The following is a 27,934-nucleotide window of genomic DNA, read 5'->3' on the forward strand; positions in this document are numbered from 1 at the left end:
GCAATAGCACAGTGCTTAAAAGCCCTCTCCAAGCAGTTTACAGAGTCAGCATATTGCCCCCAACAATCTGGGTCCTCATTTTACCAACCTCGGAAGGCTAGAAGGCTGAGTCAACCTTGAGCCGGAGAGAATTTTTTTTTTAAATGATAAAAACTTAACAGCTTTTATTGATACATGTAACAATCATTTAACATCAGCAATAGTAACTTCAACTTCCACCGGAGGCTCAATGCTGATAGAAGTTATCTGTTTGACAATCTCTGAAGGACTGTGTAAATCAATTAGGCGCTTATGTATACGCATTTGGAAACGATCCCAAGTTTTGGAACCTTTACCACATGGTGTTTTTCTCGTAGTGATTTGCAGAGTCTTAGTAGGCATGCAAACAGACCCTTTCACTTTTAGATTTTTTTCTTTAGCACCTCTGATGAGATCTGCACAAACCTTTTCAAGAGACTTCACATTGCGACTTGTCAAAGAAATTCTGATTCGATGAATTGCTACTTCTTGTTCCACAGGGGCCTTCCCAGTAACTTTAAATGCCTTAGTTGCCGCAAAGCCTTCCTGACTGACTTAATCCCGGCCAAAGTGAGCACCAGAGGCCCAGGGAACAGCAGTGAGTCAGGAACAAAGAAGGAACCGCAGCACAGACAACTGCCCAAAAAACGAGCCGGAGAGAATTGAACTGCTGGCAGTCGGTGGCAAAACTGCATTCTAACCACTGCGCCACCATGGCTCTGATAAAGCCCTTGAAAGGACAAACATAAAAATCTATTATAGATGGAACTAGAACTCACAGTCTCCTGGTTTCTAGCACAGCACTTTAAACCACTACACCAAACTGGCTCTTATATTATTTTTAAAGTTTTGAGGAAGGTGCTGCTAAAATGATTCAAGAAATATTTTGATTGGAGCTGACACAAATTGTCAGGGATCATCTTTGCTTTGGATCTCAAGTATAATGTTACAAATTTTTAGAAAAATGTTAAAGCATGGAAACCAGTCTTTTTATATTCTGATGTTAGTACAATATATTCTGTACCTTTTTTTATTGCTGATCCATTTCTTACTGAAGCCAAACTATGCACACCTTTTGAATTTTTTGAAGAAAAAGTCAAGCCCTAAAGATGAAAGGTTCTGTCCTCAAACAGAATTTCCAAAGTATAATTTATATAAGGCAAGACTAAAATATTCATATCATCCATTTTGTTGGGAATTGATGGAGAATAACAGGCAACCAAATATATAATGAATACTATTTGTAGCAAGGCTTACCAGTGCTGGCATCTGTTTCAAACGTCAAAGCTCAACCCTGGAAGATAAAGTGACCTGGGTGTATTTCAAACATCTGCAAAGTGAATTTCCCTGAACACTAAATGACTACTGAATGTTCCCATCCAGCCTAAGCAGTATATTTTGCTGCCTGAAGTGAAAGGCAAAAATTTCCACTTTTCCTGCCGCATTATTCCCATTAATCCAATTTTTCAATGCATCCTTCCATTTGCATTTTGTTTCAACACTAGCAAAGTCATAGATCTCTGAATGCCTGATTTATGTAACATTTTCCACTGTTAATTCATAAGCCCACTCCATCTCATCCCCACACTGATCTAGAATTAGTAGAAATAAATTAAAAGTTAAAAAAAAATGATCACACAACTTTTCAGTATTTTGAATTATTTAGTAATTTTTAAAACACGTTAGTTCAGGTGGTTTAATTGATTAGTTTCTTTGAAGGTATTATAAACCATCCCAATCATTCGGAGTCTGGGCAGTGCATAAAGAAATAAGAAACAGATAAAGTCAAGGCATAAAAGAAAACTAAAGGGCTGCTTGGAATACTCAGCCCAGGCTAAATGTCTCTTTTTAGTATCTTCTGTAATGCCAGAAGAGGAGGAACCAGGCCAGCACCCTCCACGATACATGGAAATCCTCAATTTATAACCAGAATTGGGAAAAGAATTTCCCTTCCTCAGCAAGGCGGTTATTAAGCGAGCCATGTCTGATTTTATTACCTTTTTTGCTATGATTGTTAAGTGAATTACTGCAGTTGTTAGGTGAATTACATGGTCATTAAGTGAGTCTGGCCCCATGGCTTGCTGGAAGCCGGCTGGGAATGTCACAAATGGTGATCACAAGACTCCAGGATGCTGCAGCTGCTATAAATACATGCCACTTGTCAAACACCCGAATGTTGATTACATGACTTTGGGGATATTGAGATGGTCATAAGTGTGAGGCAGGGGTGAAATCTACTTACCTTCCCAACCGGTTCAGAAATGCATGCGCCCCGCGCGCATCATGTGCATGTGCGAATCCTCTGCGCATGCACAGAGGGTAAAAAACAGGTTACTTCCTGGTTAAAACCAGGAAGTAATGACGACTGGGTGGGTGGGCAGAGCCTCGCGCCGCCACTGCTACTGGTTCTCCGAACCACCAGCTGCCATCGCTACTGGTTTAGCCGAACCAGTCTGAACCGGGAGCATTTCACCCCTGGTGTGAGGATGATCATAAGTCACTTTTTCCAGTGCAAATAGTTGCAAGTTGATGACTATTTGTACAGAAATGCCTCCCTTTTAGTCCAGGCTTTTTAATTTGGTCAGGCCTTCAAGGTTGACTCAGCCTTCCATCCTTTCTAAGGTAGGTAAAATGAGGACCCAGATTGTGGGGGCAATAAACTGACTTTGTATAAAATATACAAAAGTATGAAGGCTATTGCTTAATGCATTGTAAGCCGCCCTGAGTCTCCAGAGAAGGGTGGCATATAAATCAAATTTAAAAAAAAGTAGACCAGACCGAGACACCAAAGTCCCTTTGGAGAAGGGGGAAGCATCAGGGGCTTCTCTGAAGCATTTTCTCAGATTATAGATCTGCCCCAAACTTCTTTTATCTGACCTTTGTTTTTGTAACAGGTCTTCCTCCTGTTCCTCAGGGTCATTCCTTCTGCCCATTACAATTTTATGCAAAGGTGGTACTGTATATGAAATTATATTCAGTAAGCCACTTCTCAATGACTAGACCAGATGGCTATATCTAACAAGATGGTCTCTCACCATTTGTCTCAGTTCATATCCAATTGCTCCTTAAATCACTTCAGCAGCCTCTTCCTCAAAACTTTAAAAATAATAGGAGAGCCAGTTCGGTGTAGTGATTAAGGTGCTGGCATAGAAACTAGGAGATTGTGAATTATACTAGGCATGAAAGCCAAAGGGGTGATTTTAGGCCCACCTCACAAGGATCATTATTGTGAAAAAAATAGGAGGAAGAAGGAATATTATGTCTGTTCACCACCTTGAACTATAGGAGGGTTAAAAATCTAATAATAAATAAATAATCACCCAGAACAAGTAACCTGACATACCAAAGATCTGAAGTGACTGCCTATTCTTGCCCAATGCTAGGCCCAAATAGCTTCCAATCCAGAGGTGGGTTTCAGCAGGTTCTGACAAGTTCTGGAGAACTGGTAGCAGAAATTTTGAGTAGTTCGGAGAACTGGTAGTAAAAATTCTGACTGGCCCTGCCCTCATCTATTCTCTGCCTCCTGAGTCCCAGTTGATCAGGAGGAAATGGGGATTTTGCAGTAACCTTCCCCTGGATTGGGGAGGGAATGGAGATTTCACAGTATCCTTCCCCTGCCACGCCCACCAAGCCACGCCCATCAAGCCATGCAACGCCCACCAAGCCACACCCACAGAACCGGTAGTAAAAATATTTGAAACCCACCACTGTTCCACTTACACTGCTAAGTTTCTTCACAAGGCTCTATTTCATTTTCCTGGACCCTACTCCTTCCCTCATTTTAAGGGCAAAGAAAGAAGAAAGGGCTTACCTCTGAAATGCAATATATTAAAATATCTCCAAACGCTAAGGAAAAGATTTTGTGATTCCAGTACAAAAATTAGTGTTTCCAGGCAAAGTTGTCATTTTTTTCAAAAGATTGTAATGTTTCTGCAATTCGCTTAACCATGAATACTGACTAAGCCTATGTAATACAAATTAATAACATAATAAAAACAGAAATGGGAAAAGGTCTGTTTTAACTTACAACAAATCAATTTTTTAAATTGTGGTTTATTGTTTTAGAGTAAACATATTTGTTAATTTTACTTCTAACCATATTTGATTTTTTTTTAAAAAGAGAACAAGTTATTTTCTTCATGTTTTATTTTACAAAATATGGATATTATAAACATTAATGATAAAACACATATCCATGTGTTTAAGTTAAATATTTTGAAGACAGTGCAAACTATGTTGCAACAGATTGGCAGAGGAATTTAAACAAACAAACAAACAAATAAATAAATAGTAACCCTGAAAAGAGTTCCACAAAATGGCTGAACATACATGGATTCAAATCTTGGGTTTTGAAGCTTCCATCTGGATGGGTAAATGCGTTACTTTTGTTTTTTCTCTGCTAAATGTTTTAAAAGTCACCTTCATAAATTTATGGGGGGAAAATGCACAACTTTTTAAGTGCTTATAAAATTGACAGCCATCCTAAATTATGGTTAGACCAGGCCCACCTATAATTGTCCATGAAAGAAAGAGGAGATGTTTGAACCTAATCTAAGAATGAACAATTATCATGGTCAGCTCGTTATATACTATGATGCCAAATCAAAAATGTATTATAGGTTATGTGGGTACAGCTAATTTATATAATTACAATAAACTGCAATTATTATAATACAATTGCATACTTGTTTCATCAAAATGCCAGTTGTTTTGTGTAATTATCTTGTCATTCTCCCCTTTTCTTACAGTTAGAAAAGAGTGCACGAATTTGAACATCCGCAATAGGTTAAAGACTGTCCCTTTAATTGGGCTGAAGATGACTTCACAGGACTATCATTACACTTGCTGGATATGTACTGTTTCACTCGGTTAAGAGCACATAAAAGATATAGCATATTGAACTTTTCTCAGTTATTATATTTTATGGATATTTTCTTTCATTTTCCTGTTATGTACTCTGGTCTATGACTACAATATTTATGTAGGATAAGTCTGTCCAGGGCACCACCAGGAACAATGCTTTGATCATTCCATCTTCAGTATCTGGGAAAAGGTTGGAAAACAATTATCAACTGTCTCCAACAACGCATCTTTGAAAATAGGGAAATCCAGTGGTGGGATTTAGCCAGTTTGCACCACTTTGGGAGAACCAGTTGTTAATTTTCTGAGCAGTTTGGCAAACTGGTTGTTGAAAGAAATCATTAGGGCAGAGAACCGGTTGTTAAATTACTTGAATCCTACCACTGGGGAAATTCTATTTAGAAGATCTGCCTCTTCCATTATGGAGCTGTACAATCAGCCAATCCACATATTAATTTTCATGTGGAATGATAGTTTTCAGCTTTTTCCACTCTATCCTTGCCCATAGCTTTTGTAATACATGGTGTTTGAAAGCAAATTAAAACTTGCTTTCTTTTGCAGAAGCTAAATTAAAATCACCTATCCATTCTTAGATTTGTCAGATGGACAAAGAGCAGCATTTACCCCCTCATCATGCAAAAACAGCACTATTTCAATTCAGGGAATGTAATATTACTCAAGAGTATTTTGAAGCAAATTACAACATGAATAATAACAGTAATATAACACTGAATATATCACTTTAGAATTTAAAAGTAGCTCCTGGTGGATTATATGGACATATCCAGTTTGTTTTCTTGTCAACAATACAGAAGTGGTTTGCTCTTATTTTTGTTTATTTACTTCCTCGTCTATTCTAAAGCACTAGTATTTTCCAGTGGTCTTTTAACCAACATTTAGCTTTTCTGAAGTACCTAAAACTGTACTTTGAAGAAGCAGGATACCAAGAACAATGGCACTTTTGAACTTTGATCTTGGAAAAGACTCCTGAGAATACCAGGGTAGCCAAGAAAACAAATAGATCATCAACCCAGAACTCTCATTTGAAGTGCAATTGACCAGGTTCAAATCACCCTACATTGGGCATATTATATGAAGACCAAGCTCTTTGAAGAAAGCTCTAATGCTGGGAAGGTGGAAGGAAAGAGGAGTGGATTTCCAGAAGCAAAGTGAATGGATTAAGCTATAGAGGCAATGGATACAACACTGGAAGATTTGAAGGACCTGGATTTTCTAGAACAGATTGTCCTGGAAAGAATCTATCTATGTGGTTACTAAGAATCAACAGACATTTGATGACAGATAATCAAAAAGATGGCTGAGTGCTACTGCCTGCTATGGTAACACAAGAAGGAAATGGAATTATGTTATTATATGATCTTCCCCTCCTCCAATATATTATCTGCAATATTATTGACAAATCACAGATAAATAAGTATTGATGCCAAACATCATGGTCTTGAGATATTCTCAATCCACAAGTCCATATTTAATACAATAATTGTGGGGACTATTATTCAATCCTTGCCTAATTTCAGGATGTGCATAGATACCCAACCAATGTTTTATCCTATTGTGTTATACATCTATTTTTCTCATCCAGTGGGTCTTTTTTAATTTACAGTTTAACATGTAATGGGCAAAGGGCATCAGATTAATGTCAAAGGCTAAATCCTTATTAAAAACCATAAAACATAGCCTTGAAATATTTTTTAAAAAACACTGGCTGAAGCATGCTTGTGGGAAGAGGATAAATAGAAAATGAAGACCTGTTCACTTATGATGTTTTCCTCCAATAAAAACACTCCCAAGTCTCTCTAGCTATCTCTTAAAACCATGAAAGCTTTACTCAAGTAGCTATATGCATCTCTGAAGAAGCCACATATAGGCTGCTCTTGTTCCGGAAAATAAATGCAATCTTGATGAATACACATTAAGATCATGCTATTTCAACTCAGAAGTTTGACTTGAAGGTGATTCAATCAATTCAATGAAAAAAACATGGTTAAAAAAAAAGTTAGTTACCATCCATGGGTTTTAGAAAGGCCAACATCAATAAACTAAAGGAAATAGTACAGAAGTTCCTTGGGAAGAAAACTTTAAAGGCCAAGATATTGTAGCCGTTTGGGACTTCTCAAAAAGAAAATAAAGGATATCTTAGTTACAAATAATAGCAACAAGGAAGAAAACACTAGACAATCAATTAAGCAGAGAGCAATGCCTTTTCAAGATACTTCTAAACCCCACCCACAACATTAGATATAAAAAAGGAGCAAATCCCACACTCACTAGCACTGATGATTTTATATGTTGTGTTTTTACCGTGGCTCTTCACCGCCCTGAGTCCTGTTGGAGAAGGGAGGTATACAAATTAAATAAATAAATAAATAAATAAATAAATAAATAAATAATAATAATAATAATAATAATAATAATAATAATAATAATAATATCTTCTAATTAGGTAATGAAATGTCTGCAAGCAAACAACTAAACTTGGAGAACAGCAAAGACTCCATAGTTTGATTATACTTTCAAAACAAGGTGCTTGAAGCAATCTGAAGTATTGCTTCAGGTGTACCCAACTGAGTACTTCTTAATGAAATTAGAAAGATTAGGAGATTTTAAAGACTTTGGCACATGCAAAAGCCCATTCTTTTGAATTACTTTAAAAGTTCAAATCAAATTGTTTTCAATTTACTGAATCAATACAAAGTTTATAACCAGACCGGATCGATTATCTGAACTGATTCAAAGGTCTGCCTCAAATAAATTCAATTTTTCAAATCGATTTGGAAATTCAAATACTGCAGTTGGATTCACGCATGCCTACCATATATAAAGTACCTTGAATTTTAGTAACACAACCTTATAGTATGCAAGTTTGGACCAATTCAGAAAGCTAAAGAAACGATTGATGGGCAGTGGGGCTGCATAGTGATTAAAAATCAGAGACATATGAACAAGTCAAGATTAAAATTTCTGGTGATTTTAAACTCTCTGGTGATTTTTGGTCATTTCCCCCCCTCTCTTAATTCAATATACATTGTGGACATTTTTATTCTATGCAAACAATTCTCATAATAAATACCTAAATACTCATCTTACGAATCTCCCTCTAATAATGGCATTAGCCCTATTGTCTACACATATGATCCAGACCAGGAAGTTTCAAGTAACTTTTATATGACATTTCTTTTGATTAAATGTTTGGTGGTTATTTTTCAATTTCCTAACTTTGATTTTTTGAAACTCTTCATTAAATCCCACTGCTGCAAGCCTCAGAGCATTTTTGAAAAAGTGCATAGGTGGTAGAGCCCCATTGTTCTGTCCTGTTTTAGGAGCCATGGTGGCTCCTAAGTTAGAGTTAATACTGCAGGCTAACTCACTGTTCCCTGCCAGGAATTCGATTCTGACTGGTTCAAGGTTGACTCAGCCTTCCATAGTATAGTATTTGTTTTGCTTTGTTGCAGCATTGGTGTCTAATGGAAAACAACTCAGAGTGTAGATTGTCAGATCTTATCTGCAAACAGTTCTGTTGATCACTAGATGGCAGCAAAGAGACAACTCTAACATGACACAGTGGTTAGAATGCAGTACTGCAGGCTACTCCTGCTGACTTCTGGCTACCATCAGTTCAGCAGTTTGAATCTCACTGGCTCAAGGTTGACTCAGCCTTCCATCCTTCCGAGGTCAGTAAAATGAGGCCCCAGATTATTTTGGGGGGCAATATGCTTACTCTGTAAACTGCTTAGAGAGGGCTGTAAAATACTATGAAGTGGTATATAAGTCTAAGTGCTATTGCTATTGCTATCCTGTTGGTGTCCCTTCCTTAATGTGTTGGGTAAGCCTAGCTATATGGTTGTATTCTTAGATCAGATATTGATTTAGCTGTGGGTCATACAACTAAAACCCTAAAGTAGCCTTCCTTAACCAGCAGTTTAGCAGAAATCCACGGCCTTTGCTGTGCTGCCTAGAAAATCTTTGAATTGCAGATCCATCTACAGCATGCTGACTCCATGAGGATTCCTATAGCGAGACTAAATATTAAAGCAAGTAGTGCTTATATTCTTAGACAAATAATAATTAGCAGAAATGTTTTGGAGTTCCCTAATCAATAGATTTAAACAAATTAACTGTAAGATGGTTTGCTGCTTTGATGTTTAGAACTGGCAAAGTAAACACGAAGGAGCATAGGTGGTCTGCTATAGATAAAACATCCAGATTGAAATTGCTATGTTCACACAACTCATTAAACCATAAACCACACTTTAAAAACCATACTGGCCAAAGCCCAGCATTTTAACATGAAGTGAACACCAGGCTATCATGATAAGTTACAATATGATTGCTTTGTTTGGTTTAGGATGTTAGATGAACCTCTGCTTCCCTAACAATGGGTTATGATTCAACGTGCTTAGCCAAAAAAAAAAAATAGTAAGAAAAAATATATCCGGAGGCCTTTTGGAGTACAAATCTATATATTGCAAGTAACCAGAAAACATTGGTGAGATTACTGCCTCTATGTAAAATTCAAACAGAAAACAGAGATTTAGAAAATCTTTTCCTAGGCTTTTATAGGGGCCCTTTGGAGCCAGGGACTAGCAAGTTAAGAATTCAAACTGTTTTAGCTCCCTTCCTGAGAAGCAAAAACCAAAAGCCATACAGGAAAGCATCAGGGAAAGGAGAAAGGGGAAGACTTTCTGATTCAACATATTTAGAGACAGAAAAAAAAGCTACATTCTGTAGCCACAGAAACAGGATTTAAGGACACTTACAATACCAGCAGGTTACTAGCTGCTGCAGCACATTGATTTAAGTGCTAACGGAGTAGAAGTGTAAAACACAAGATTGGTTGTGTTAGTGATTCCTACTTGAAGCTGGAATCCCTTTGGGAAAAGTTAGAAAATCCTTACAGAATGATTGGACTTTTCCTTACTGTCAACCAGTGACTCCAACTGCATTCATAACTGAGGTATCAGCATTCTTAGAATGGCAACTCTTTTATTTGCCTTCAGCTGGTGAAGAATTACTTTAGCCGGACACCCACTAAATAGATATAGATCAAAGAAACCCCAATGAACCAATTTGAAAGAAAGATGACTTGCAATATCCTTGGTGCTCTCTGAGCTTGGTTATTCTCTTACAGACGTTTCTTTGCACAACTAGATGACATGGCATGCCCCTTTTGGAATATAGGATGTCTTCTGTAGTCTTCTCCCATACATTAAGAGCCATAGTGGCACAGTGGTTAGAATGCAGTATTGCAGGCTAACTCTGCTCACATTGCCAAGAGTTCGATTCCTTTGATCCTGACCAGCTCAAGGTCAACTCAGCCTTCCAGTCTTTCCAGGTTGGTAAAATGAGGACTCAGATTGTTGGAGGCAATGTGCTGACTCTGTAAACCACTTAGAGCAGGGGTATCAAACTCCTGTCGTGTGTCGTGCAGCATCATGTGACATATCAGGACTTCCCCTTCGCTAAACCGGGTGGGGGTGGGACCAACATGTGATATATCCGGCCCACGGGCCGCAAGTTTGACACCCCTGGCTTAGAGAGTGCTGTAAAACACTATGAAGTGGTATATAAGTCAAAGTGCTATTGTTATGGAAATGATGGTTTTCTCAGAATTAGAAAGTCCTGGATGATATAAATAATGTATCCACATAAACCTATCTTTCAAACTATGTGGCAGATGAGGGAACAACAAGCCATGTGTATACATTAACCTAGACTCATCTTCATTGTTTTATAAGGGGAGACTCACTCATCAGCTCCCTCAATAAAGTATTGTTTAAAAGATTTCCCCAAATGTCGTTCATAAAGAATGAAACCAAAAGATGGTTTTTTTCATATTGCTAAAAGTGCCTTTAATGGTTATCCAATATCTGCTATTTTAGAAGAGAGGTGCCTTTCCCCCAGTAAATACAAATTTAATATAGGCCCTAAACACCAAGGGTAGAATACATGCTCACCATATCACAAATACCAGATTTTTTTTAAAAAAAAAAAGTCAGATCTGATTTTGGAAATTCTGTGTGCCTAGAAACTGAGGCAGGAGCAATACTAACATGGAAATAAAATGCTACTGACAGTAAAATGGGAAGCAACATTAGATCGTAAAGGCTGTTCCCGAAAAATGTTACAGCTTCTCCAGTGCTGCAGGGAGCAATGATTTGAAAAACAGCTATGAATCTGGGAGAGAGAGGAAACAGCTATGAATCTGGGAGAGAGAGGAAAAAATAATACCGTAGATTGGTTGAATGGAAGGGTTGTTATTTTGACTATTATGATTGGTGCACAATCAGCCAGATATTTAGACTGGATATGGCATTTTTGTTCACCTATCAAGTGTTTCCCAAGGACTTGGGATAGGCAGATATTATTACAACAGCATGAAATCACAACTGCCAGTTCTTAAAGTGGTGTTGGCCTACATTCACATCACGTTCTTCTCAAGAACCTAGAATGCTGTAAGATATTAACATAATATATGTCTGAATCCACTCTTATTATTTGCATACAGTTTGTTATTACTTGTAAATAAATAAAAGCATTTTTTCTGCTGTGGTGAAACTTGAAAATGTAACCAAGGCTTACTCCATTGGCAAGGAAGATTTGGTAGATGGGCTCTGTTAATGGTAAAAATGTTGTAGCAATGGGTAATATTCAGCCAAGATTAACAAAGCCTTGAGGAATCAATTTAGCAGACACTACTCCGAGATGAAAACAAGCACTGCATATATATCAATGATTGCTCATTTGCCTAGCTAGTATTTATCCTGAAACCATGAAGGCCCACAGGTAGTATCCATCATTTGAAATCATTAAAGCAAATGAGATGTTTTCCAAAATACGGAGCTTTCAGCTCCATACTGTGTTTCAACACACTTGGCTTTGACTTAACTCTGCAAATAATGAGCTGGGTCAAAGAACTGAGGCAAAACAAGCTGATATTTTTTAAAATATATATATATATAATTGTATTAAGAATTTTAATTATAATAGTAAAAGCTAATATAAACTAAGCTTAGAAGGAGAAAAAAAAAGAAAAAGTTCAAAGAAAAAGAAATTAAAGAATATAATAGAATATATTTATATATAAATGACTTCCAGCCTTCAACACAAATACAAGTATAAACAAATTTAATAACTCCTATAAGGTTAAACAGGTATTTTTTTTCATCCATATCCCAACGCTTTTCTATAAGCGAATCCATAAAACGTCAACTTTTCAATCCTGTTGCCAGCAAAACAATCCATGAAGAGTTGCCAATACATTTAACAGTGGCTTATTTTAATCTCAAAACAAACTAATTTCTGTTATTAAATGCAGGTGTGAAAATAACCCTTGCCATCTTTTTGAATTGTGTTTGGAATGAAAGGGAAGGAGCTGTCTCTGTCCATAATGTTGTCCATCCTGCACAAAAATTGTGAGTTGCTGAGGAGAGGAAAGCTAGGCCTGCTAGGGACAAAGTGTACTTTGCCATTTACTTATGATGTTTGCACAAGATACTTGCCCAGGGTTAACATGGAATAGGTCAAAAAAGGTCAGGGTGACAACCATGCCTGCACAATTGAAGCCTTGCCCTTTTTTTAAAATGCTCATTTCACATGCTAAAAACATGACTAGCTGATGACTTTGTGCTTCAATATATTATGTGAACTTTGGTTACAATTCAGAAATTAAACATAGATCATTGACTAAGTCACAATTGCTTGAGTTCACACATTATACCAAGTCATCATGGTCAACTAATCACAAAACATACCTAGCCTAAAACAAACTATGTTATGCCACATGCACACGGATATGCAAACACACATGTTTAGTTTAGTTTAGTTTATTTGATTTGTATACCGCCCTACTCCCGAAGGACTCAGGGCGGTGAACAGCCAACAATAAAATACATAAATACACAAAATTTAAAAACCCGATAAAATCAAATTAAACTTTTTGGCCCAGACAAATTAAAATACTCCAATAATTTAAAAACAGATTAAAATTTACATAGTTAAAAAGGGAAGAGATCAGGCCAAGCCCGCTTGATGGAATAAAAAGGTCTTCACAGCACGGCGGAAGGAGCGCAGATCCGGGATCCTCCGTATCTCCGGGGGGAGCTCATTCCAGATGGTAGGTGCCTCCACAGAGAAGGCTCTCCCCCTAGGGGCCGCCAGTCGACACTGTTTGGCTGACGGCACCCGGAGGAGTCCCTCTCTATGAGAGCGTACTGGCCGGTGGGAGGCTATTGGTGGTAGTAGGCGGTCCCGTAAATAACCAGGCCCTAAGCCATGGAGCGCTTTAAAGGTGGTAACCAAAACCTTGAAGCACACCCGGAAGACCACCAGGAGCCAGTGCAGCTCACGCAGGAGAGGTGTTACATGGGAGTATTCTCTCCCATTCCTTTCTGATGGGGATTTCCTTGTGAAGTACTAGGTGGAGATTTGATTTTCTTAAGGAACAAGGAATTGACAGGACTGGTCTCTCCTTACAGAGAGTCACTTAGCTGCAGTAAATAGACAGCTTTGAATGTCATTATTTATTTTTTTCTATATTCTTTACTCTCCAAGAGATATGCTTATAGAAATCTCTGCCAGAGAACATTACTATACAGTATAGTTTATGAACATGGTGTGGGTCACTTAGATTTTCAACCAAAGCTGGGTCTTTATTATCTGATGGGAAGGACTTTATGAAGCTTTCTTGTGTTGTTCAGCAGCCCTCGCACCCAGTGCCTGTACTTCCCACATATTCAAAAGAAGCATGGTTGATATATTGCTTCTTGCATGACTTAGAATCCTGAGTGTGCAGGGGTTCTAAATCCTATATGGAGATGAGATCCATCCAACAAGGGGAAACCAAGGTTTCTTATTCTCCTAACTTTAACTGCTAGCTATGCTTGAGAATCTACAACATAAAATATCTATCTGAAATTGTATGTGTTTGCAGATGTAGAAAGAAATGTTACTTAACATAAATTATTTATTTAATACTATATGCGGTGGTTCAGTGGCTAAGATGCTGAGCTCATCGATCAAAAGGTCGGCAGTTCAGCGATTCGAATCCCTAGTGCCACGTAACGGGGTGAGCTCCCGTTACTTGTCCCAGCTTCTGCCAACCTAGCAGTTCGAAAGCAAGTAAAAAATACAAGTAGAAAAATAGGAACCACTTTGGTGGGAAGGTAACAACGTTCGGTGTGCCTTTGGTGTTTAGTCATGTCAGCCACATTACCACGAAGATGTCTTCGGACAGCGCTGGCTCTTTGGCTTTGAAATGGAGATGAGCACTGCCCCCTAGAGTCAGGAACAACTAGCACATATGTGCGAGGGGAACCTTTACCTTTACCTATATGCTAAAATCTGCCTTGCCGTTCCTCTCAAGCTTTTTTTTTTTTTTTTTTTTTTTTTACATCTCCAAATGAAGGTATGCTTTTTTCTGATTTCATCTTCAGGATACTTGAAAATTGTGTTTTTGAGCTTATTCTGTTGCTGGGGAAGGTGTGGAGTGTTATTGCTGATATGATTTTATGAATCACATCAGAAACTTTCCTGGCTGTTTACACATCTCCATCCGAAAAAGTCCAACAGGAAGAAACTTCCCACGATATCTTTCTTGGAATTTAATTGATGCATAAGAAGCCAGGGAAGCTGAAGATCACAGACAAAATAATTGTACAATAAAAGGAAGAACACCCAATGCACCAAGCTGGCTTCCTTGCAGCTAAGCAAATTCAAAACAAATGCATCTCACCAACATTCTCTTCCCGCGTTCAAGAAAACTTGAAAGCAAATTTTCTTTCATATCCTTGAATGGGAAATGATCGTGGAAAAAAAATGCAAGAGGATTTTTATGCACAGCATTATAGTATTTAGAGTGTTTATTTATGCTGACAATCATTGCTGTAAAACTGTACAGAAAGCAGGTGTCCTGTCTGCCAAGCAGCAAGGAGGGAAAAATGAATGTTATTCATGACAACCAGAGTAGATGCCCAAAAAGGAAACAGAAAAGGATAAATAAATTAGATAGGTAAGGGAGTGAGGGAAAGCCAAACTGGACTGATTGAAGAGATGCAAAACAGATGGCAAATTTCTTCAGAAAGAACTTTCAGCCACATGCGAATACAGTTAAATGATATATGTATACCTGTAATTTAGTGTTTCAGTACCTGAGTATTTTGCAATGATCTAAATTAGACTCTTAATTATAAAAATGAAACAAAGTTTATTTTTTAAAAAATCTCAAACACTTTCAAAATGGAAAACAGAACTCATCCATTCTTACAATGTTGTGAAAACTATGATGGAGCTCATCACATCATCCATGCATCATTCCAATCAATCCTAATCCTTAATAAAGATTTGTAATTGTTTTAAACATAACAAAAATGTAAAACTTTATAAAAAGTATATTCTTTGAGAGTTAGTAATGGTTATAGTGCTGGACTGGCCCCGCAGGATTTTTGTTGTGGAAAAACTAAGAAGACAGGGCACTAAGTATACTATCTTGAGCATTGGAAGAAAAGGAGGGAGGGAGTAGTAGTCCTCGATTTATGATTTACTACCATAAAGATCTTAATGATCACTACAAAAAGGTTGTAAAATAAAGCATGTTGTGACCTGCATAATGACTGACATCACTTCCAACTGTAATTCGGGGCTTAGTTGTGGGCATCAATCAGTCAATCAGATAGATAGATAGATGGATGGATGGATGGATGGATGGATGGATGGATGGATGGATAGATAGATAGAAGGTAGGTAGATAAGTAGGTAGGTAGGTAGGTAGATATTTAACAAATATCTTAATCTGCCATTCAGTCAGGAAAATAAGAAAAGTTAGGTTCAGAGTGCAGGGCTTGGCAGGATTAAACATGTTTGCTTTCTTGTTAAAGGAACTTTAATGTTGGCTTTTCTCCAGCTGCATATGATTTCTAAACAAGTTAAGGAGGTGGGGAGAATCACTGGGCATTTTTGTAATAAGACTAGCCGTCAAATACCTATTATTCTAACCTTGACAAAACATTTTTACATCAGAGATAATGGATATTCTTGCATAAATGGACTGTGACTGCTTCTTAAATTTATTCCAAAAAATACTTAATTAGGCTCTTCAGAGGTTGAAATAATGAAGCTGTGTGATACAGAGTTCATTGTAACCTAACTGGACAGCTCTGTGGGCTTTTTTCTTTTCTTGTAAGAGGTTTTTTTTAAAAAAAATAAAAAAAATGTTAAACCAGAAAACTCACATTTCTATGGAGATGACTTTTGCAAGCCTGGTGAAAATAATACCTTAGTATGTAGAAAGAATAGAACGAGCCTTTAGCCTTTCATCTTTCTATTGTTGCACACTCTGTTTGTCAATTTCAAAATGATGAAGGGATTACATTTTTGAAGATCAGAAACGCAGAATGAAATTTGAAAGGTTTTTAGTTATTACACTCCCACTGCAGGATGACTGACTGAAATACCCCGACTATGACCAGGGTGGATGTAATTGAGACCAGTGGTTGATTTACAAGACATTTAGCATCACATTGGAATGATGACTGAATGTAGTTTTTGTTCTGTAGAGGTTTATCAGGTGTGCATAACTATTAACACAACCACTTGTATGTTAAGAAAATCGCTTTCAGTGTAGCCTGTTCCTCTGTACTCTATTCCAAAGATTGTGGTCTTGGTTAAGTATTTGTATTTAATAAATATTACATTTGGTCACATAGTCAGCCAGATGTTTAGTCTGGATTTGGCATTTGTATTCACCTATCCAATCCTTCTTAGGGACCTGGAGTAGACAGATTGCTAATGTTTGATTATATTAAGGGTAATGTAAACTGCCTTTTGCAAGTGCTATTTCTTGCAGATATTCCAATACACCATTGTTGCTACTTTGTCGTGTTGTTGTTTGTAGTCAGTCTGTGTGATCTTCTTATAGCCGCTAACCAAGTAATCCAATGTTTCTTAATAGAGGGATACAATCAAGATCAAGTGAGGTATTAATATCACTCTATAAAGCCTTAGTAACACCACACCTAGAGTACTGCATCCAGTTTTGAGACTAGAAATATGCAGAGAAGAGTAACCAAGATGATTAGGGGACTGGAGGCTAGAACATGCGATGAACAGTTGCAGGAACTGGGCAGTGCTAGTCCAGTGAAGAGAAGGATCAGGGGAGACATGATAGCAGTGTTCCAATATTTGAGGGGCTGCCACAGGGAGGAGGACATCAAGCTATTTTCCAAAGCACCTGAAGGCCAGATAAGGAATAATGGATGGAAACTGAACAAAGAGAGATTCAACCTAGAAATAAAGAGAAAAATTCTGATAGTGAGAACAATCAATCCATGGAACAGCTTGCCTTCAGAAGTTGTGGGAGCTTCATCACTGGAAACTTTCAAGAAGAGACTGGACTGCCATCTGTCAAAAGTGATGTAGGGTCTGTTTGGGCGGGGGGTTGGACTAGATGACCTACCAGGTCCCTTCCAACTCTGTTAATCTGTAATCTTCAGCTTTTTTGCAGAGGCTGCATTTGCTGTCTGTTGCTGTCTTCTCAATTCTGGCTTTATATGCATTTGTTTTTAAGGCTGGGTCTTGTGCAGCTAGAATTAGCCCCTTTGTCTCTTCCTTCAACTTTCTTACTCTCAGCCATTGCCAGGCCTTGTTACCAGCTTTGCCTGTTAACATTTTTTTATGTGGTGACCATGTAATATTTTGTCTTGCCATGTCTCTTTTCTATTCTTCGTTTAGTCCTTTTTTTGTAGGCCAGTTTGGTCTCTCCAGTACTCAGTAAGCTTTCATGTTAGATTCTGTTAAACGAAAGTTTGTTTAACTATAGCTCGTTATATAAGCCACAATGGTTGCGTACAGAGCATCACAAAACATACAAAACCTAAACAAACATACCACTTTGTGGCTTATTAGCCAAGATTTTCCATAATCAGATCAAGAAGCTCAAAAAGCAAGATAATAAGTGGTAAAAGGAAGCAGGATAAAAATGCATTGCAAATCTAACTAAAAACAGAGCATCTCTTGTGGGGTCACTGATACTTTCTGAGTTTGATTGTTTTCTTGCAAACATTTCATTACCTAACTAGGAAGAATCATCAGTGCCAGAATAGAATGAGAATGGGATTGGCCAGTAGCAGTGGTGGGTTTCACTTACCTTTGCTACCGGTTCGCTCAGAAGCTTCTGTGCATGCTCAAAGCATATTTGATGACGTCTGGGCTGGTGGGCGGAGCCTCCCGCTGTCACTGCTACTGGTTCACCTGAACCAGGGCGAACTGGTAGCAACACACCACTGGCAATCAGTATGTGGAGGGGCTGATCCCAAACTGCACCAGGGAATAATGGTTTGGTCTAAGGATTGGTAGAGATAATTCTGAAATCATGGACATTAAATAGTTCATTACTTTAATCTGGAACAGGATTAGTGCCGTGGTGGGTTTCAAATTTTTTTACTACCGGTTCTGTGGGTGTGGCTTGGTGGGCGTGGTATTGCTTGGTGGGCGTGGCTTGGTGGGCATGGCAGGGGAAGGATACTGTAAAATCTTCATTCCCACCCCGCTCCAGGGGAAGGATACTGAAAAATCCCTATTTCCTCCCGATCAGCTGGGACTTGGGAGGCAGAGAATAGATGGGGGCGGGGCCAGTCAGAATTTTTACTACCAGTTCTCCAAATTACTCAAAATTTCTGCTACCGGTTCTCTAGAACTGGTCAGAACCTGCTGAAACCCACCTCTGGATTAGTGTCAGGTAGATCAGATTGAGAATCAACCCCACAGGAAAGCTAAGACGGCTGTTATTGAGGGTAGCTATAATAATAAGAATTTTGCAAGTCCTATGCTTCCTTCTCCTTCTTATACTCATATGAATTAAGGAAGTGTGTGCCTGAGCCTTTTCTGTGACCTTCTGCTTGTGAATTTAAGATACATTTTTTTTCCTTCATTATTTAGTAATGGAGTTTACATATTTCCATCAAGTTCATTTTCCTCATTCTCTATAATAAGTGAGTTTTTAAAAATGCAACTGAGTTTATTATACTAGCCCAGAGCTTTTCTGGTTTAGAAGAAAGGATTTATAATATGTTCTGACCTAGGCTTCCTGATATAGTAAAAAGTACACAATTAGTCCCCAAACCCCCTTTTTTTTATTTTAATGGCTGTGAATTCCTTTCATTCACAGCACGTGCTGAATCACCAAGAGTTTATAAATAGTCCAACAGAAGTCTGCCACAGTCCTTCGGATAAGGCTGGTAAACACCCACCTTTATCTTCTTTGACACGCTGCCAAAGACCTAATTGGCAATTATCTTGGCAAGGCCACACAGAAACACAGAGTCAAAAACGGAGCTTCAAAGTACAAACCAACACCATCCACAACATTGCTTCCTGCAAAGGCCCACGTGCCTTTTCTCTTCCTTATGGGAGGGACCAATCATCTCCAAGCCTTACTCCCGAGTCATCCCTTTTGTTCTTATTGTTCTTGCCTTCCGGCAGCTCTGCACATACACGCACTAGGAACAGGCTCCCCCTGTTCCCCTGCCTCTCTGATGTCCGACTCTGGAGGCTCTGGAGTCTGCACATAACTCCCAGATGGCCCTGGCCCCATCTCTGCCTCCGACGCAGAGCCCTCGTCCGAGCCTTCCCCAGACTCCAGGACTGGCCCATGTTCCTCCCCAACCTCCTCACTGTCCGACTCTGCTGTCAGCTCTGTAGGCTGCTGGCGGATCATAACATAATATTTCTAACCTCTTCAGTTTATTTAGAACCTTCTTTAGAAAGTTAAGATTTGGTAACCCTACATTAACGGCACCATTGTTGTCCTTCAAGAAAACAACCAAGTTCAGAGAACCTCAAGAACCCCACAGTTCAACCCTGAGCTACAAATACACTCTTCTACGCTAGAGCATTTCTTCCCAGCCAACTTAAAAATTGAATATCTTTTAGAGAAAGACAGAGAAAGAGTGAGAGACATGACCTGATAACTATCAACTGAACAGGAAGTTCAATATTATGGTTATTGAATACTCTTTTAATTGTCTGATTGCAGTGGTCACATATATAAGGCAGTGGTGAAATTCAAATTTTGTTTACTACCGGTTCTGTGAGCATGGCTTGGTGGGCATGGTGTGGCTTGGTAGGCGTAGCAGGGGAAGGATACTGCAAAATCTCCATTCCCACCCACTCTGGGGCCAGCCAGAGGTGGTATTTGTCGATTCTCTGAACTACTCAAAATTTCTGCTGCCAGTTCTCCGAACTACTCAAAACTTCCGCTACCGGTTCTCCAGAACCTTTCAGAACCTGCTGGATTTCACCCCTGATATAAGGTCCTACAACGATTGCCAGTTCAAATAATCAAAACTTGGACTATTCCCTGGACCAGATTGTGGGATTTATGGCAGCTTTGCACATTCTCACACAGAAAGGCATGCGATACATGGCTCTATTATTAAGTGACTCCAGTCATAATAAGTTTCCTTTTTTGCAAAAATAATAATAACAACAATTTAGTTCATTGTTAGAATCTGCATGCAGATTCTTTAGTTCTTGTCTCAGACTGAAGAACAAATAGAAAAGGATGTCGCCTTTATAAGGTCACAGAAGAAAGGGGGTTGGGTAGAATCCAGCTCAACTATGCCTTAGCTCTGCTGTCCACACGTAACCTTTTAAAGCAACCATCTATTCATCAAAAGCTATTCATAAAAGCAACATTCAAAAATGTCATTTTGAATTGATGTTTTGAAAAACACAGATTATGATCAAAAGTGCAAAAGGGCAGCAGGGGCTTAAACAAATAATAATGCAAAGATCTCCCATTGTGTGCTCCCAGCTTATGATAAGTCATGTCATGTCACCCATGTGATATTCGATTCTGCTTGGCCAAACAATATCAATGCATTTTATCCTCCTTTTTTGGGGGGCTACTTGTGTGATTCTAATTTTATAGTGTAATGAAAATGAACAGGGGGGAAAAGACAAACTAAAAGAAGATTCTGATTCTGTTTGCTGGTTTAAATCTCCTTCCAGGGGCTTAGAAATGAAGTGTACCTCTTCTTGACTTTTACCAATCATAATACAGGTAGTCCTTGACTTATGGCCACAATTGAGACGATAATTTCCATTGGTGGTTTTAACGTAAGCCATGCCTAATCTTATGCCTTTTTTTGCCATGGTTGTTAAGTATTCTTAAGTAAATCATACAGTTGTTAAACAAATCCAGCTTCCCCCATTGAGTTTGCTTCTTGGAAGCTGGCTGGAAAGATTACACGAGCAATCACAAAACCTTGGGATACTGCAACCGTCGTAAATACTTCAGTGCCCAAATTTTGATCACATGATTTTGCGGGTGCTGTGACAGTTGTAAGTGTGAGGACTGATTGTAATAACTTTTTTCAGTGCCACTGTAACTTCAAACAGTTGTTAAATGAATGGTTGTAGGTCAAGAACTACCTGTAACCGCAATCCTATATTTGTATAGAATTGGCTAGTACGTTATTAAAATGTTGATTTTATAAGTGCTAAAGCAGGGGTGACAAACTCGATTTCATTGAGGACCAGATCAGCATTGTGGTTGTCCTCCAGGGGCCGGTGTGTGTGTGTGTGTGTGGCCAGGATGGTCATGGCCAATTGGGTGTGGCCCGGGGGCATGGCCAGCTCAACATTGCTTGCGTGGGGGGACGGCACTTGTGGGGGCTGGGTGGGGTTAGGGAAGGAATCCAGGGGTTTCCGGCAGGTGGGGTGGTGGGAGGGAGGCTTGTCCCTTGGCATGAGATGAGGCAAGGCAGGGGGAGGATGGCTGCAGCCGGAAGCTGTCGACCCTCATGTGCTCGCCGCCTCCTGTGCCCACGCCCAAGAGGCAGGGCTGAGGCGGTGCCGCAGATCTAAGGCTGGCCATTGTCCAGTCCAGATGGATGCCACCAAGTTGGAGATCAGCACCCGGTCGGCCTGAGCTAGGCCGAGACCCCATGGGCCAGATCTAACCACCTCGTCGGCGAGATCTGGCCCGCGTGCCTTGAGTTTGACACCCCTCTGGTAAAGTATTAAGTGGTTATTAAGCAACCTTATGTAAATACGGTAAAATATAAAGTTATAAACAGTAGAATCCTTGATATTCTCTGAGCTTGGTCATTTTCTTGCATTACCAAACTAGGTAACATCATCAGTGCAGAAGACATAAACATTTAAGAATCTTACAGAGTATCTCAAATGGGAGGGGGGGTTGTGTTCTATGGTGATTAGAGTACTAAAACATTATACCAAGAAGTTGCTATGTATTTGATCATACACCAAACATGAAAAGAAGGAAATATATTTAACTTGTTTCATGAAATATTCACCTCTACACTTCTCTAATTACTGTAACAATTAAATAGTAAGGCTCATAGTCCCTGGAGTATATGGTCTTCAGTGCTGGTTGTCAGTGGCAGCTTTCCTTTCCTTGTAAATTATGGAATTCCTCCTTCCTGTATATCTATTAATTCACTCTCATTCTCTGCCATGTTTCATTTGCAAAAATGCTTACGGAAACACCATTTCCTAGAACGGGGGGGGGGGGAATCTAGTGCTTTGATTGTACTATTTAAGTTAGCATCTATGTGTTTTTGAAGAACCAAGGAAAGTCTATGATGTATCTGTGATGTTTTTCCCTCATTCTCTCTGAAGAATAAAACAAGGAGACAGAAAGTGAGATGAAAGGATCTGGTCCAACAAACAGCCTATAACTGATGCAACTTTAGCTTAAAACATAGTGTACATCTTAGGAGACCCTCTGCTACATCTTATTGGAAAATATAGAGTAGTTCTTATACTTTAACCATGAAATCAAGGCTTTTCCTGGCTCTGAAAGGGAAGAAAATGCTCAAGGTTTAAACACATGTAACTTGAAGTGAATGTACTGGTTGTCATTTAAACATCTGGTCTGAATGGATCAGATTTCAGGATTGGTAAATATTCTTAATAATACTATTGTTTACAGCAGAGGTATACTGACTGGAGAATTCTGGGAGTTGAAGTCCACAAGTCTTAAAGCTGCCAAGTTTGAAGATCTCTGGTTTACAGTAAGGGTGCGGAACGATGGCTCTTTTATGACTTGTGGACTTCAACTCCCAGATTTCCTAAACCAGCATGCTCAGGAATTCTAGGAGTTGAAGTCCACAGTCATAAAGTGGTCATCATTCCCCACCCCTAGTTTACAGCAACTTTCGTATCCTGGTGCCTGTCAAATACGTTGGACTAGAACTTTTATTAACCCAGTTAGCATGGCTTAGCATGCCCTTGGGAAGGGATGGACTAGAAGACCTCCCAGGTCCCTTTCAGTCTTATGATTCTATGTTATTTGGAGAGGACCGAAGTTGTAGTCTAGTCTGTCAGGAAGACCTGGATTAAGAAGAATATCTCTCACACACCATTCTATAGAGTACTAATGCAAACAAATTTTGGAATCAATCGAAGAGTATGTCCATAGCTCAGGGATGAACTGCAGTGTTATTTGTGTTCTTTGCTTGAAGATGATTTGTTATTCAACTAGGTAAAATCACGATGATGTTATTTAACTGTGCAATGAAACCTCAGCAAGCAAACAATGAAACTCAGAGATCACACAAAACACCACAGATTCAGGAATCCCAGTTTTATGGTTGGAATAAGAACCATTGAACAGGATACTAGAGGTTTCTTTGAGATATTGTACAGGGATTCAAGCAACATTAGGCAAATGAAATTCTCATTATAGTCCCATTTAATTGATTTTGTTCAGGTGTTTCAACTAAGGGTGCTTTGTTCTAGATGCTTAGACTATCAATCAAATGTATCCCTTCCTAATTTTATCTGCAGGTAGAAAATAAAGGTATCAGTTATATGCCCAATAAATGAGAATAATTTAAAGTTAATATAGATAGCCAACCCAACACTAGATCATTCTTTCATAAAACTGTGCAATTGACAGGCCAGTCTTCTTGAAATGGCGCCCATCAAGTGTATTAAATTTTAACTTCCATAATCTTTAAGCAGCATGGCCAGTGCTTTTGAAGTTCAATGCATCTAAAGGCACCAGTTTGGAAAATCTTTTTCCAGTCATTCTAATTTCTGCACATTTATTTTCTTGGAATCATAATGCTTGCCCTTAAGCTGTCAAATCCAATACTCTTAAGAGTCCTTTTAAAGCACAGGGTTTCATTTTGTTTTTCATTTTGCATCTTAGTACTGTCTCTATTTCTGATTACTCCTGCAAGTTAGATGTTGGAGGAAGTGAACCATGTTAGTCTATAGCAGCAAAAATTCAAAAGGAATCTCAGAGCATATTTTCCATCTAATACATTTTATTAAAAGGCATAAGTTTTTTATGAGCTGCAGCTCAATCTATAGATGCAGCTGTCTGATGAAGTGAGCCGCAGCTCACAAAAACCTTATGACATTTAATACAATTTGTTAGTTTATATTATTTATTAGTTCAATTTATGTCGCCACCTATCTCAGATTGGAGATTTAGTTGGAAAAGGTGCTATCACACTTGCTGTGATTTTTGTCCTTGTAACTGATTAGTTAGTGGACTGATTGCTTGAAGCTTTTAAGAGTCAGCTAATTACCTAATACACACTGCTCAGTAATCTGAGGGAGCCTACCCTATGTGACTATATCCTAGTCTTAAAGCACCTCAGAACATCTGGGGACTTTGTAGTTGGTTTTCACCACCATCATAAAAACACCTCACGTCACTTTGAGAATTAAAGTTTTATTTTCACTACATTTACAGCACAAGCATTCAATTTCCTCCGATAATTGCTGATTTTGTAATCCGCGTCAAGCAGAATAGACATAATTGCCAACATGATTCAAAGCAGAATCTTGGTTTCTACCATGCAGTTTTGCTCTCCTCCTCCTCCTCCTCCTCTGTACGCAATATGCATCTTCTGGTTTCTCCTTCGTTCCCCCTACTTGATATCACTTCTGAACTCTATGTCTCTATTACTCTTAATGCCATATTGAGATTCATAGCTATTTCCCCCACTGTGTGATACATAGCAATCATTTTAAAGTGTTATTTGGGGAGATTGCTGTTCATGTCCTCTCTTCATTCTGAAGAAATAAACTCACTTGGAAAAAGGAAGCATAAAATCCTCGTCTATGCCCCCTACACACACACACACACACACACACACACACACACACACACACACACTCCATGGGCAGCATTCAACAAAAATATGTGGGGCTGATGGTGGCGAGACCACCTCTGCTGCTAGCCTTAGAAACAAATTGTGGCCAAGGATTATGACTACTGATGATCCAAACTTGAAATATCTATCTCCCATGGTGGGTTTTCGCGGCTACTCTTAATCTGCCAAAAATGTTTGTCAACTCTTGAGTCCATTCTCTCTAAGGTCTCATGAATAGATCTACAATGGATGGGAATGAAAAACTGGTCCTTTTGATTTGCTCTTAAGTGTGGGAGATGCCATTTTACCTGTTCCCTCCTTTAGGCAGATAATTGAAACTGATTTATTCTGTTTTGACTCCAGGGACTGACTTAATGAGCATTTAACCATATTTTCTGCTTTGTATTGTGTTGTTTAAAATGATATGTGGTATGCTTTATTACCGACTGTGATTCTGAGTAGTCTCATTGGAGGGATATGTCATATACAAAATGGCAAATTTAGAAGATGAACATGACCATACCAGTGGGCAATGATCGGGTGTACACCTCTTAAATTTCAGTTTGGCTTGTGCTAATGAACTTCACACACATGGGGAGCATTAATTCACAGGGAGGCATTTAATTTCCTTACACCAGTGTTCCTCAGCCATGGCAACTTGAAGAAATGTGGACTTCAACTCACAGAATTCCCCAGCCAGCATGCTACCTTAGCTTCCATCTATGGCTTTCATAACAGATCTGGCCACAAGACCTCCAGCTGCAGATCCATCCTAAATTTAAAAAAATTGAAGAGCTGCCTTACAGAGTTTATTTCCAATTAGTATTCATAACAGAGGAACCTGGAGCCCGTCCATTTTTAATAATTGTGCAGCAATGAGGAGGCTAAGTGGAAGATGCTAATATAATATATCTCTGGAATTATCTTTCTATAAAAGTATTAAGAGTTCAGGAGACCTACATTATTCTCTTTTAAACTGGACATCTTATAACTAAATGGGTCTGTTTTTCCATTTGTTCTCTGTTGTTCCATTTGTTCTTCTAACCAGAAGGAAGGAAGGGGCTGATTCAATGGCTAGTATTTTATCAGGAAACTGGTGTATTTAAAGCAGGCTTACCTATGCATAATATGAATATTTGCTACAGGAAAAGAAATAAAAACGATTGTTTGGAAGACTGGGCCCAAGACTGCCACCTAGTGCATTCTCTCATAATTATTCAGTTTATGAAAGAAGCACTGTAAAATAATTTCTACTTGTCATTCTACAGTTTTTTAATCTGGGAGAGAAACCTACTTTTATCAAAATTCTTCCACCTTATATTTACTGCTTTCAGTATGTGTAAATGGGTGAAAGTCATGAGCTAAGGTACCTAAATGGAATTTCCTAAATATTCTAAATTCAACTATAAAGTTATCAGGCATCTTAAACATCCAAAACCAGCATTCACATTCCTTTCCAGCTAAATAATTTCTTTTTTTTTTTTAAAAAAAGGTTTCACTTTCTCTTCATTTATATAAAAAAAGATGTTATCCTTTATTTTCTAACCCCATTCATGAATCATTCATAATTTAATATACCTTTATCTTTAAAAACTGTGATCATTCTTGGGTGAGAGCACTGAACCAGCAGCTAAAGCATTTAAAGAGAACTTAATGGAAATTTTAAAAATATTTCAAAATATGAATAGTGTTAGTAAGTGAATTTGGCAGACCAGAAATCTTATCACTTACTTCAATTCCATTTAGGTTATCAGGAGAACTACCCAAAATATGAATATTGTATGATTTTGCAACATGTTTCAATAACTTGAGTTCCTTCTGTTAAGTAGCCCTATGATACCAGAGACCATAACTACATGTTTCCCCAGTGTTGTGAACCGGTGTGGCAGCAACTATAAACATGCAGGACTTTGCTTAAGAACCGTGATATCAATGTGCAGATCATGGCATCTCTGATTAAACTAGGATTAGTAGCAGGTTGGGTTAGCATAGGATCTACTTTGACTTGACATTCCTACATGACGTTTAGCTATGTGATTTGAAACATGGGAAACTGCATTAATTCATCGTACTTTTGGCCTTTTGAGATAAAAAGGACTGTGACTTTGTAAATGGATATGGTATGAAGTAAGAATGAAGCAGAATCTCATCATAGATCCTTCTGTAAATGAGTGGGAATAATTTGTTCCTGGAGGATTTAGGGTGAAATAACACTAAACAGAAGTGAAGTCTGTCTAGCATTTTTTCCCTCTCCTAAAAGTCTAACCATGCCAGAAATTCAGATTTTATTCCATATGGATTTTCCTGTTATGTGGGTGGACATACAGGACCAGCAGAATTAGCAGAAGATTCTTTATTAATGCACTTAGTAAAAAAATATAAAAATATGTCTTCTACCCATATCAGATATTAAATGTAGCAAATTGTAGTAAATAAGAAGATATTAAGCAAACTATCTCATAAAGCAAATGTGATGGCAAAATAAAGAAAATATGCTCAATGTGTCAAAAGCAAATGGTTTCCAGGGCTCAGTTTTGCACACAAACATTTGTGTTACCAATAAAGGAGAATATACACGGGCAAATAATAGATACAAACTCAAGGTAAACCGCTCTAAACTCGATTGTAGAAAATACGACTTCAGCAACAGAATGGTCAATGCCTGGAATGCTCTACCTGACTCTGTTGTTACAACCTCAAACCCCCATAGCTTCAACCTTAAACTGTCTACCGTAGACCTCGCCCGATTCCTAAGAGGTCCATAAGGGAGTGTGCATAAGCGCACCAGCGTGCCTACCATCCCTGTCCCACTGTCCCATTTATTTGTGCTCATTACCTGTACTCATGTCCATGTTTATACTTATACCAATTATCTCGTACATGTTTGACAAACTAAATTAAACAAA

At 38.5% G+C, this 27,934-nt stretch overlaps 1 long non-coding RNA gene and 1 pseudogene across 1 annotated transcript in view; one reads left to right on the forward strand and one right to left on the reverse strand.

Annotated features, from left to right (window-relative positions):
- The window catches only part of LOC117677217 (uncharacterized), a 119,666-nt gene that overhangs the window by 74,034 nt on the left and 17,698 nt on the right, over positions 1–27,934 (forward strand). The gene's annotated exons all lie outside the window — the stretch shown is intronic.
- LOC117677335 (small ribosomal subunit protein uS10 pseudogene) lies at positions 184–27,880 on the reverse strand (annotated as a pseudogene).

Source organism: Pantherophis guttatus, chromosome 3, assembly GCF_059756535.1.
Source record: "Pantherophis guttatus breed Tessera chromosome 3, ASM5975653v1, whole genome shotgun sequence".
Classification (NCBI taxonomy): domain Eukaryota; kingdom Metazoa; phylum Chordata; class Lepidosauria; order Squamata; family Colubridae; genus Pantherophis; species Pantherophis guttatus.